The 13,613-nt window shown below is 54.1% G+C and overlaps 1 protein-coding gene across 2 annotated transcripts in view; it reads left to right on the top strand.

The window, feature by feature from the left end:
• The first annotated feature begins 2,798 nt into the window (after positions 1-2,798).
• Positions 2,799-13,613, top strand: part of CD82 (CD82 molecule) — a 52,169-nt gene continuing 41,354 nt past the window's right edge. Inside the window, exon 1 of one of the 2 annotated variants that reach the window (XM_032640079.1) lies at positions 2,799-3,348. The gene's annotated coding sequence lies outside the window, so the exon portion shown is untranslated. The remainder of the gene's footprint in view (positions 3,349-13,613) is intronic. The other variant, XM_032640078.1, reaches the window with a different exon arrangement.

The following is a 13,613-nucleotide window of genomic DNA, read 5'->3' on the forward strand; positions in this document are numbered from 1 at the left end:
TGGACAGGAAATCCACCTGTGTCCACCCAAAGCCTGCACCCCACCCTCCTCCTCCATCATGCTTCAGGTATCTAAAAACCTAGAAATCTCTGCCTAAATGGCCCAAGCCCAGTTTTAGGGCTTACACAAGCGACTTTTCCAGGTCCATCCATCTGAGGGTACAACATGGCCCCGTGTGCACCCCTAGAGGGGTGACTTGAGTGGTAGCTATAGGCAAGGTGTGTGGACAGAGTTTGGGCATGTGTGCTGAGGTGTTCACAGGCCTGAGTCCTAGGCTACTTGTGACACAGGACACAGATGGTGCTAGGAAGAGAATTAGGGTGGGTGTGCTGAAGACTAGTGTCAGGGCTGACTCACCCCTACACCCACCATGTCCCTGCATAGAATTACAAAGAGTACAAGGATTCTAAATTTCAACATGGCCTCCTTGGTCATTAGAAAGAATATTTCTCAAGGCAGGAGAATAGACATATTTTATTTTACAGCCTGTTAAACGTTTAGATATATATGTGGGGCTCGGTTTTCGCTATCAACATGTCAGAGTAGCTCTGTGGTACAGGACCAGTGCCCCAGGCTGTAACTCCTATAGGAGACCCTCTTCTATAGGCTGCAAAGGATGGTGGGAGAGTCTGGCAGAGATTCCAGAAGCTGCCTGCAGACTGCCCTCCATGTTGCCCCAGCTGCCTCTATCTCTAATCTGGAGTGACAGAGACAGGAAGGGGTGGCAGAAGGGACTCATGTGATCTAATGCCTGCCTGGGGGAAGGGGTGCATTGCTGATGGAATCCAGCTGTTTTGCCACCTGCCAATCACCATCACCAACACCCCCAGCTTGAGGGGAGGGTATCCGGAGCAAGGTAGGAGAGGAAGGTATTTCATGCCCATTTTTCACGGATTGGCTAGGGTGGGAGATGGAGTCCAGGCCAAGACAGAATAGCACTGTGGTTCCCGAAGTATGGTCTCTGGACCCGTAGCATCGACATCATCTAGAGCTTTTTAGGCTCTTGGCCCCTTGCAGGAAAGATGGTGTCCTTCTGTGGGAAGGGCAACAGTATGGGACACTTCTGGGCTTAAAGAACTCCCCAGCCCCACTCCTCCGGCTTGGTGTGGAGATTCTATGAAAGGGACTTTTTACTGGAAAGAAAACATTTACTTACTGAGCATGCACAGTGTCCAAGAGAGGAGAAACACTTCACGAGCCCTTCCACATTTAAGCCTCAACAGCCACCCTCGAGATTGCTATTATTTTTATTATCATGATATCCTTTTTTTTTTTTTTTTTTTGTGGTACGCGGGCCTCTCACTGTTGTGGCCTCTCCCGTTGCGGAGCACAGGCTCCAGACGTGCAGGCTCAGCGGCCATGGTTCACAGGCCCAGCCGCTCGGCGGCATGTGGGACCTTCCCGGACCGGGGCACGAACCCGTGTCCCCTGCATCAGCAGGCGGACTCTCAACCACTGCGCCACCAGGGAAGCCCCATGATATCCCTTTTAAGGGCTCAGTCTAGAGGGGTTAAGTACCTTCCTTGCCTTGCCTTGGGTCACAAGGCTCCCAGGAGGCTACTTGGTCTGTGTGATTCTCAGAGCACCCTGACTTCTTCACCTTTATGCTAAACAGTGGTTCTCAAACTGAAGTGTGATTCAGAATCACCTTGAAGCCTTGACAAAGCAAACTGCTAGGCTCATCCCCCAGAGTTTCTTGCTCAGTAGATCTGGGATGGGGCCCCCAACACACACTCCTAACAAGTTTCCAGATGCTGCTGCTGCTGCGGGTCCAAAGACCTGCTTCGGGAACCACCGTGCTGGGCGGGGATCCAGCTCCCCGCCCTACTCCACCCATGCAAAACTGGCACAATCATACCTTCCCCACAATGGTGTCCTTGTGAAATGCCAGTGAGATAATGGGAGTGAAAGAGCTTTGTCAGCTGCACAGCTCAATGGCTCTGGTCATAACCCAGGGACCTGACGCTGGTCCCTGGGGTCTGGGTGTGTGGAGGGCTGGGATGCAGGTGGGGGTACCACAGCCATCCGGAGATCTTTTGCAGCCCATCTTAATTCTGAGCCACTTCCTCTCAAGGGAGAAAGCCAGCTTCTCAGGGATGGAACAGCAGCCCCTGCTGCCCCCCAGCTCATCAACCCATGCCTTCTCCCTTACCTCTGGCAGCCTGCTAGCACTGCCTCGGCAGACGGCTGGTCCGGGCTACTCCTCCAGGGGCCAGTCCAGGCAAGCTGGTGCAGCATCAAGCCTTGTGACTCACGGCCTGGGACTGGGTCCTGCTCACCAGCCTTGTGAGACTCAGAGACCGTGACTTCCCTTCTCTAAGCCTCAGGTTGCTCATTGGTAACATGGGCGCAACATCTGCACAGAGCTGTGCAAACTCAACGGCCAGTACTTTTAAAGTACGTTTCTAAGCCACAGCTTGGCACACAGCCTGGCCCCTGGCGCAAGTTCAATCAGTGGTAGCTGTTAGTATTTTCAAAAAGTGCCTGGGCCCAAGCCACCTCCTGGTAGAGGCCCGGACTTGGAACGCAAACCGCTCCCACGCCGTTCCCCGGTTGCACCCGGATACACCCGCCCCGGAATGCCAGCGTGGGGATCCGGAGGCCTGCCTGCCTCGGGTAGGGTTGCCAGTGTAGGGCAGGGCAAGATTAGGGAGGCGGTGAAGCGAGGAAGGGGCGTTCCTGGGGAGAGGCCTCATGCTAGGAGGGCCGGGGGCGGGGATAAGCCCTGAGGAGAGGGAGTCGGAGGCGGGGGTGGTGGGAGGGCCTAGGGAAGTGGCCAGCGGCCTGGGAGGAGCGTGGGAAGGCTGAGGAAGGCCGAGGAGGGGCGGGACCGTTAGGAAGCGCTGGGAGTGAGGTTTCCCACCCGGCAGGGTTGAGGCTCATGCCCACCCAGACAAGGCTTTATCCGGGCAGGGCCCGGGGCCTGGAGGGGCGCAGAAGACCCGGCCGAGGAGGCAGGCCCAGGGAGGGCCCCATCCACAGGGTGAAGTTGGGCCGTAGCGGGGCGGGGCGAGGGGCGTAGCTCCATCCCCCGAAGGACCCGGGCCGGGGCTGGCCGGTTAGAGCAGGGAGGCCGTAGCGGACAGAGCCCGATCCGGCTGGAAGCCAGTCAACATTCCTGCAGGGTCTGGGGGCGGGGCTGGCGGGCCCAAGTCTGGAGGCCGAGGGGGTGTGTCTGGGGCGTGGCCTCCGGAGGGCGGGGCCTGGCCGAAGCCTCGGCGTTCCCCGACGACTGCCGGGAGGGCGACGATCGAGCTACTGAACCCAGGGCTGCGCAGTCGGACGCTGACTGGGGCGCGAGCGGGTGACGCCAGGCTTGCAGCGCGGAGCAAAAAACAGAGCCAGCAGGTGAGAAGGGGGTCGGGGGAGGCCTGCCGGCAACCACGAGCAAAGTTAGTTTTCGTCCCCACTTCCAGAGGCCGCTCGGGCAGTTTTCTCGCAACAAGTGACAGGTCGGGCCAAGAAGGCAGCTGGTGGGTGAGAAGGAGCTTAATTAAGTTCCCAAGTCCTGACCCCCAGTTCTCCGGCTCCCTCGTGCTCCAGCTGTGTGACCCTGGGCGCGTACCCCCACCTTACCCTGGACCTCTCGGGTTCCAGTAAAAGGAGGAGGTTGGACTAGGTGGACTCCGTGTTCTTACTGCCCTTTCTCACTGAAACCCCGGAAGGTGAGGCTGGCAGGTGAGAGCGGACTCAACAGGTATTCGGATTGCGTCGCCCAGACTACAGTTTGTCTCCCTGCAGAGTGACACTGAGCAAAGTGAACTCTCTGCGAGCGTGAAGCGAATTGCTTTAAAGGTCACACTAGTTCCTCGCATGGGACTTGAACCCACAGGCCTGGGAACCGGGGGCAGAGCCGGGGGGATGGGGGTGGGGTGGGTGTCCAAGTCAGGGAGGTTTCAGCCTCCCCTTCCCCCCAGCTCTGAGAGCCTAGTAAGACTTGGGGTGGGAAACTCAGCAGGGCATTTGTCCCCCTCCCAGGGCTTTTCCAAGTGAGCTGGCTTGGGAGGCCCCTGGCGGCAACTAGGGGACAAGTTCTTATCCGGGTGAGTGGGGAAGACAAGGGAAAACCCCGCAAACATTGGGCCCAGAGTCAAGCCCAGAGCCGGGGCTCTTGCTGCATGTGCAGGGTCCCTTCCTTGGGCTGGAGGTTTTTGTCCCTGGTGGCGGTAGGTGCTCTGTGCCAGGGCCATAGTAGTTGGGCAGCCTAGTTCAGTGGTCAAGGACTTGGGACCAAATTTGGATTCCACTCCCCCTTCAAGCTTCAGTTTCCTCATCTGTTAAATGGGGGTAGTGATGGTACTCAACGGTAGTAGTGAGGACTTAATAGAATAATGTGTATATAGTGCTTAGCAAGGCGCCAGGCACCCAGTGAGGCCTCATTGTATGACAGCTGCTCTGATGTGGATGGGCAGGTGATAGACTGGCTTCTTGCCTGGGAATGAGGCTGTTTTTGGAGGGCTGGCTGCAGCTCCTCTTGACCTTGTGAGAGCCAAAACTTGCCACCTGCCACCAGCATCACTTTGTCCATTTTGGGGTTGGGGAATGTGTCATCTGGACCAAAGAGTAGCTGAGTTTTCAGTAGTATTGCTTGCAGTTGTTAGGTGTCTCGTTAAATAAACCCCCAAATGTTTACTTGGCACCTACTATATATTAGATGGAGCTAGGTGATACAGAGGTGAACTAGCCTCTGGGTTCTGCCCTCATTTTGAGTTGCTGACAGTGAGGTCTCCATCCCCACCATGCCTCTGCTGGAGAGGATAACTCACACCCAGAGCTCAAGGCCAGATGAGGTCTCATGGGTTTGTACTGCTCTGGTGGCCAGAATCCAGCTCTTCCATTGCATGCTTGGCTCAGGGTGGAGGTGAGGGCCAGTGTGGGCACCTTTTATCTGTTTGATCAGGGTTGGGCACTGAAGGTGGCTGGCTCCCTGCATCTCCTGGGGAGATGAGCCCTATACTGTGGAACCAGCTGGAAAACACTATGGGACAGAGTTTGACTGAGGGCTGTGCTATGTGGAGGAAACAGCGTGTGTATGTATGGGAGGGTGGTGCTCAGGGCAGGTGAGACACGGGAGAAAGGGAGGTGGTGAGACTTGAACGGGACTTTCTGCCTGGGATCCCAAGTCCTGGTTGGGCTTGGATCAACTTGGGGCCCCAGACTCCCCTCTCCAAGCATTTGAGTGGCTTAAGATTAGAGTTTGGTCTGGTGGGGAGGGAGAGGGGTCAGTAGGCGTTGCCTGTGAGGGGGGCAGGGAGGAGATGTTCATTTCCAACAGTGCTTAGTAAACATCTACTGGAAAGTCCTCCTAGCACCCCTCCATCCCACGTGATGAATGACGGACGATGACACACTGACCCCATCCTTAGTTGCTTACCATCTGGTGAGGAACTTAGACAAGGGGACTCTGATAGGAGATAGATGAAGGGTCAGAGGGATCTTTAGGAAAGCTTCATGGAGGAAGTGGAGTTTTGAGTGGGCCCTAAAGATTGCAAAGGTTTCAGTAGCCACAGCAAATATAGTGTTTTGGGAAGAGGAGGATGCCGAGGGGAAGGCAAGGAGGTCAGTGTGTTCAGGGGATTTTTTTTTTTTCAACCTTGTTTGAAAGTAGCCCACATACTATATAGCAGACACTGAGCACAGCTTCGGTACTTTTACAACCACCAAGACCAGGGTTCAGATCCGATGGGAAAGGGAACCAGAGGGTTCAGGGGATTTTTAGGAAACTGTTAGATTGATCAGTCTGGCTGAAGAGCTGGGACCGTGCAGGGATGCGAAGGGGGAATGGTCGGTTGGATCAACTTGTAGAGGACCTTGAATGCCAAGGTGAGATGTTTGGATTTGATTTGTAGAAAGTGAGGGCCGCTGAAGGTTTCTGAGCAGGGGGATGACATAATCAGGGTGGCACTTTTGGAAAGATAGTCTTGCCAGATGCGCTGGGGTGCAGGACCCAGTGGTCAAGGGATAACGAACCGATGGCTGTGATGATGGGGAAGCAGGGGCCTGGGGGGCTTTGGGGATGTCTGCAGCTGGGGGATAGGAAAGGCACTGTTGGAGGGGAGGGGGAGCAAGTGTCCCAGTGGGTGCCCTTTGTTTCTTTCGATCCCCCATGGAGCCTAGACCCTGGTACATAGCAGGTGCTCAGGAAGGTGGCTGGATTGGGTGGGTAAAGGCACTGGGGAGGGTGACAAGTGCTACAGAGTGATAGAGAGGGAGCCGCCCAAGAAGGCTGTGTGTTTGCCCATGAAGGGGAGGCCTCTGGGCCGAGTGGAGGGAACTTGAGCCAGTCAGCAGGGCCTGGGGCAGAGGGAGAGCAGGGCAGCTGGAAAGAAGTGCCTGCAGCTCTTCCCTCTCAGTCCCAGCCCAGGGAAGGCCAGGGTGAGAGGTTAGCCAGCGGGGGCACAAAGTTCCCACATGCGGTAGGGGGGTGGATTTTGGGTTCCTCCAGGGCTCCTCTGAAGTTCCTGCAATGTGGGGCAGTCCCCTCTCTCTATGGCCTCAGACTTTTGAACCACTTCCTGGAAGCGCCTCACCCCCTTCTCTTACCCTCCAACCCTGGGGATGCAGCCCCTGTTCACCCCGAGGACCAGACAGCCCCTCCTGGCCCAGGGCAGAGCAGCCCCAAGCCCCGAGCATTCCTTTCGATTTGGAGCATCTGGGGCCAGCTGACACCCCCTGGTTTTGGCTCAGCATTGACCCCCCGCTCCAAATCTTTAAACCCACTTCCTCCACCCCACGGGAAACTCAGGGGGCGGTTATGATTTCACGGAAGAATCAGACAGTCAGGAGATGGCTGTGTGAGAGGCGGGCGGGAGGGAAGAGCCTGGGCCCCTGTGTGTGACAGGCCGGGGCCAGGGTAGGGGGTCCGGTTTAATCTCAGCAGGAACTGCCCTGCCCACCGGCTTCCCTTCCTCTAAGCCTGGATCTGAGGGGCTAGGAGGGAAGCCTGGAGGTAAACATTGGCCGAGCTTCATGCTACACTTGCTTCCCTCTTCCCTTCGGCCCCTGATGCTGCCTGTGAGGAGGCCAGCCACAGGCCCAGGGCCTCTGTGACGGCCCCGCTGGTGTCTGGGGGCTGTCTGGTTCCTGACTCAGCCCTGGGGCTCCCCCTACACCGTGGTTTTCCTGTCAGCAGCTGATTCACTCCGTACTCACACGGAGACGCAGCTGAGGTGAGGGAAGAGGCCTGTCTTCTGGTTCCAGCTCTTCCGTTTACAGGCTGTGTGACCTTTCATGAGTTCCTTCTCCTCTCTGGGCATTCCTTCCATCCTCTGCTAATGGCCTATTCTTTACGTGGCTCTCAGGGGATTCTGTAACCTGGACTCTGTCGTTTGTAAAGTAGGGCACATGTGAGTGCACACACACACACCACACACACACACACACACATACAACACAGGGTCTCAATACAGAGTGGAACTGGACAATTCCACCTCCTAACCTTGCCTGCCCCCCACCTGAAGCACCCTTGTCTACCTTCTGCCTGTCCACAGATTAGGGAGATGGTACAGCATGGTGGTGAAGAGTTGGGGACTTGGAGCAAAATCTTGGCCCTGACCATTCCTAGCTATTTGACCCTTTCTGAGCCTCAGTTTCTGAATCTCTAAATTGGGGATAATAATGGTAACTACTTCATAGGGTGACGTGAGGATAAAACAAAGAAGTGCATGTGTTGGGGCTTCCCTGGTGGCGCAGTGGTTGAGAGTCCGCCTGCCGATGCAGGGGGACACGGGTTCGTGCCCCGGTCTGGGAAGATCCCACATGCCGCGGAGCGGCTGGGCCCGTGAGCCATGGCCACTGAGCCTGCGCGTCCGGAGCCTGTGCTCCGCAACGGGAGAGGCCACAACAGTGAGAGGCCCGCATACCGCAAAAAAAAAAAAAAAAAAAAAAGTGCATGTGAAACGCTTAGCAATTTTCTACCTACACACGGTGTATCCTCCATGAATGAGAGCTGCTGCTGCCCTTATTTTCTGCACCTGGCCAGTCTTCAAGGCTTATACTAGGCTGCTTCTCAGGCTCCCAGAGACATTCCCCAGAGCGCCAGCCTTCCGTATGGGCCCTCTGTGCCTCTCCAGCGTGTGTGTACGTGCTCCAAGACACCAGTCATTTCCACCTGCGTGGTGCTCTTCCTGGGGGTGGCTGGGTCTCCCCACCGTGACTCTGAGCTTCCTGAGGGGAAGTAGGTCTGAACGTCAGTGGCAGACTTTCTCCAAAACCCCTCCTTTCCCTTCCCCTCTTTCCTCTGCGCTTGCCTACACTGAGTACTTGCCTCTTTGCTGCTGTTTGGTGGCATATGGAGTATCTCTGTGAACCCTCCCAGCCAGGGACTGCCCCATCCATCTCTGTGTCCCGACTCCTGGTACAAGGCCTGGCCCACAGCGGGCACTCAGGAAATGTTGGTTGAATGAATAAGTGATTCTCCTCAGGGTGGCCCAGTAGGACCCAGTTCAGAGCCAGATCCTCGGTGGCTCCTTTTGGCAAAGGCGGAGCTGGGAAGCAGGGTCTGGATGCCCCTGCCTTGCCCTTCAGGCCTGCCCGTCCCGTGCCTGCAACCGGGGTCCAGGGAGGTGGGAATGGTGTGGCTGGCCTGGGATTTCTTCAGCCCGGGCTCCGGCTTCCCTCATGAGGCCCAGCCTTTCCCCTCCTAAGAGGGGAAGAGCCCAACTTCCTCCAGCCCCAGCCTGTGGGAGCCACTCTGGCCCTTAGTGAAGCCCGACTCAGCCAGAAAAGGCACGTTCAGGTCGGCAGTTATTTGTGGAAGGTGTTCCTGCCCCGTAAGGCGTGGGCGCAGGGCTGGGGGATGGGAGGATGCCCTCCAGGAGGCCCACCCCTGACATTATCCCTGGAGACCACCAGGTGGGCAGCTCTGGGGGGCCCCGCCACTCTCTCCTCTGGCTTCTTTCCTGGAAGTGGGAGCTTCTGCCTTTCTTTGGGCCCCACCCCTGACTTTCCCTTCTCTGTCAAGAGGTGATCTGGGGTGGAAGTTCCTGAAGATTCTGGATCTAGGCTCATAGGACCCATGCAGGAAAGTGGACGAAGTGCCAGAAGCTGGGCATTAGGAAGCCTGGGTTCGGCTCCTGGCTCTGCTGTGACGTTGCAGAGTGAGCTGCTCCAGGGATGTGACCTCCTAGGCCAGTTTGCTTACTCCTCAGGCAGAAATGCTCCAGAAGCCTGCCCGGGGTCCAGCTGGCCCTGGCCCAGGAGAGTGGAGGACGAACCATAGGCAATGTCGTGGACTCTGGAATCAAACTGCCCAGGGATGCTCATTTCTGCCTCTGCTCTTTACCTGCTGGGTGAGACCTTAGGCAAGTGTCTTAACCCCTCTGTACATCAGTTTCAGCATCTAACATGGAGTTGGTTATAACACTTACTTCATAGGGTTGTTTGAAAATGATACGAATCAATGTACGTGAAGCGTTTGTGAGACGTGCCTGGCACATAGTGAGTGCTTTATATGGACCAGATGTTTTGGATAGCGTTGCTATTAATAGGAAGCAGGATTTAAGTCTTTGGGGGCAGTCTTTGGTGAATGGCTTGAGTCTGGGAATTTGGAGACCTGGGTTCTGATCCCAGCTCATCCTTTACTTGCCATGTGACCTTGGGCAAGTTGCATCCCTTTTTGGGCTGCAAAACTCTATTATCCTGCATTTGCTGCACTTGGCTCTTGTAAGACAGGCACATGTGATATGACAGTGTGGAGCTGCAGGGTTTTATTCAGGGAAAGGACTTCTGGGTGCCCAGCCTGTTCTCCTGCCCTGAGACAGCCACAGTAGGTGGGCAGGTTCCCACACTGTCACAGAGGTACTGCAGACACAGAACGACAGGGCAGCCCCCCCGCAATGGCACTCAACAAGGCTAAAAAGTAGGTGAAACATTTAAATATACACATAATGGGATTATCTAGGTCACATTACAGACTTTTTTTTTACTCTTCCCCATTTTCTGAATCTTCTGCAGTAAGCCCATATAATTTTTATGCTCAAGAAAGAAAGAACACACTTACACAATAAAGCTATCAAAAAACGTACTATATATATTTAAACAAAAATGCATTATATGAACGTGGGATCATATTGAAGATCTTGTTGTTGTTAATAAATCATATTTATTTCAAAAGGGGGTCGGGTGTTGCTTTGAAGTGAATGTCAGTTTGTCAAGCCTCAGAAGACTGAGTGTCTTTGGAGGGAGACAAGAGTCAGATTCTGAATGGGATCATAATCCAGCTTCCATTGTGGTGGACACACCCCAAGTGCCGCCTGGTGTTTAGAAAGCTTTTCAACAATCCTTGACGCCGACGGGCTTACTTTCTTCACGTGTAAAATGGGGATAATAATAAGACATAATTCAGAGCGGTGCCACGAAGGTTAAAGGACTTGTTTAAGTTGCGAGGGAAGCCCTCTTCTTCTGAATTTGGAACCAAGTGAAAAGAACAGTTGACAAAGATGGAGCTCCAAAGGAAGCCCCGAGAACGTGGCTTTAGATCCAGTCCCCAGAGGGCTGGCTAACCGTCTGCCCTGGAACTGGCAGAGTTACGGTCCGGTCACAGGCAACTCTGAACAGGGGCCAGCCTCCTTGCAGGGCCTGGTATTATGCTGAGGAGCAGCCCGGAATGAACACTGCCTGCGGGCAGCCGCCGAGCGTGCCCAGTACGTCTCCCAGATGAACCAATCAGATAACCCACTGCTGGGGTCCTGGCCTGAAGTGAAGAAGTGGGTGGAGCGAGGCCAGAGGTGTTCTCCCTGTAGAGGTCCCTCCTCAGGGAAACAAGTGGAGAGAGAAATATGTGTTCCTCCTCATAAGTACAGGGCGCTTCCAGTGATGCCTGGTAGGCACACACTCGATGTTAATTTGACGTTGCTAACAATAATGATAGCAATGAGTAATTCTACTACTGAAGTTGGAAAATTACTCTCCCACCCGCTGTCTTAGGATGTGGAATATTAGAATGTTGTTGCAAGGGGACATGATGAGACGTCCTCATTTATAAAGGAAATAGAAACTCAGTGGGGCTGGGGGATGACTGATTTGTCTAAGATCCCACCGCAAATGAGTGGGTGGCTAGCTAGGCCCTGGGTCACTGACGGTCACGTAGGCAAGTCACCTCCCTGACCCTTTGACCTCTCTGAACTCACAGCAGAGGAGTAACTGCGGCAGGAGGCTGTGTCATTCAGGGGCTCTCAAATGGCCCTCTGATCCCCTATCTCACCAATTTCGGTGAGGATTAAATGAGATAATGGCTCTGGGTAAAATGCTTAGTGGTGGGCCCAGCACGTAAAACTCCTTCCATACAAGCCAGAGGTTGATGAGGGTGATAGTGATGAATGAACGCTGCGCCTTCCACCCCTTTGAGGAAATGACAGAGTCCTCCTTCCCAAAGACCGAGGTCCCCGGTCTGGAGTGAAGGAGCTTTCCAGGGCTGTTTGGAGATCTGGGGGTCAGGAGGGCCTTAGGCCTCTATGGGCCTGGTCCTCTATAGGACAGTCTGAGCCCAGCCTCAACCTGGGTGCTTTTGGCTTAGCATGAGGGCAAAGATGGAGGCTCGTGACTAGATTCACAAGATCATAGTCTTGCGAGCAGCATTATAGTTCATTGAGTCAACCTACCTACTCAGTCCGATCCCATGGACAACATTCAGCCTTTGCTCGCACACCTCAAGGCTTGGAGAGCTCACTACCTTTCATGTCTGGACATATCTGACTCTTAAAAAATATTGTGTAGAATTTGAACAAACCCACTCTCCCTTGACTTGTTGGTCCTGATCATGCTTTGGGGACCACTTGGGGACCATGTGGAGTATGAAGGCTCTCTGGGTGTGGGGGAGGGTAACCAGACCTCCCTCGTAGCGCCCCGCCCCACCCTCAGGCCAGAAAGAGACATTTCTGTCAACGTTTTGTTGTTGTTTATTTTGCTAATTTTTATTGGAGCATAGTTGATTTACAATGTTGTGTTAGTGAATCAGTTATACATATACCCACTCTTTTTTAGATTCTTTCCCCATTTTGGTCATTACAGAGTGTTGAGCACTGTTCCCTGTGCAGTACAGTAGGTTCCTGTGACTTATCTATTTTATACATTGTAGTGTGTGTATGTCAATCCCAATCCATTTCTGTCAGCTTTTAAAAAAAGCCTTCATCTCTACCTGAACCAATGGACCCTTTAAAAAAAGGCCCATTGAAGACATAGTTTTGTGGGAAAAGTTGGAGGGTGAAGAACAGATGCAAAGGAGGAAATAACCGCTCAGAGATGTCCTGTGAACAGTTTGGTGTTCACACACACACACACACTCACACACACACACACACGATTGGGGATCATACCCTATGAACCACTTCCTGTGCTGCCGTTTTTAGGTTAACATTGTAGCGGGAGGATTTTTCCACGTTATTCAATATTCTTCCACAGCGTGTTTCCCGGCTCCCTAGTATCATACCACGTGGATCTGCCGTGACCCAGTTAAGCATTCCCCTGCTGTTGCACACTTAGGCTGTTTAGAATTTTTCATTAGTACCCACATTGCTATAGTGACCAGCTGGTCCATACGTCTGTTTTGTTCTCAACTTTAATGATCTTCACAGACTGAATTCTTCGAAGTGGCTGTCTCGTCAGATGGTTTTTGAACTCAAGGTCCAAGGACCAGATTCTTGGGGGAAAGCCCTTTCCCTGATACGCACCAGCGCGTACCCGCACATGTGGCTCCAGCTCTCCTGGGGCGAGAGGCACTGTCTGTCCCTCTGTGCTGATGAGCAAGCTCACGGAGGGAAGGGAGCAGGCTCTTGGGGCGTGTGTGGGTGCACAGGAGTCAGACAGAAAGAGAAAGACAGATATGGAGGAGCTTTTCCTCCTCCACTGTAGTCTGACTTTGGACCCTCCTCCTCTCCGGGAGCCTGCGGTGTCATTAACTAATTATGGGATCTTTACTCTTTAATGACCTCTCTCCATGGTGACTCCTTCCTCCCCAACAGCCTTCTGGGAGCCAGGGAAAGTGAGATGAGTCGGTAGGAGGAGGTTTCTCTGGAGTAGGGCTTGGGGGGGTCATGGGCTGGTGCAGTGGTTCTCAAACCCTGATATACCTCAGAGTCTCCTGGAGGGTTTGTTAAAGCACAGATCATACCCCCAGAGTTTCCGGTTCCATTGGTCTGGGGCGCAGCCTAGGAATGTGTGTCGCTAACATGTTCCCAGGAGATGCTGCTGCTCTGGGTGTGGGACCACACTTTGAGAACCAATGGAGTAGTGGATTGGGGCAGGGGAGGCTGTGTAGTGAATTTCAGCGCCTGGAGCTGCTGCCCGTAGGAACCTTGCCTTGTTTAATAAAGGCTTGTGTGAGATCTGAACTCACCCTCCCCCTACCCCCACTTCATCACCCCTTCTCCAGTATGCACTCTCCAGTAGCCATGTGCAAGAGGATAAGATGATTACCCCCATCCCCATTTTACAGAAAGGAAAACTGAGGCTCTGACAGGCGATCTGATAGATCCAGGGATGCTCTGAAAGCCGGCAGGAGCGCTAATACAGGACCCCTGGCCTTGTCACCTCTCCCTGCTCCTCCTGAATCTCATTCCCCACCCGACCCCCCCCCCCCCCAACAACCAACACACACACACACACTCTCTGGGCTT

Source organism: Phocoena sinus, chromosome 8 (genome assembly GCF_008692025.1).
Source record: "Phocoena sinus isolate mPhoSin1 chromosome 8, mPhoSin1.pri, whole genome shotgun sequence".
Taxonomy (NCBI): Eukaryota; Metazoa; Chordata; class Mammalia; order Artiodactyla; family Phocoenidae; genus Phocoena; species Phocoena sinus.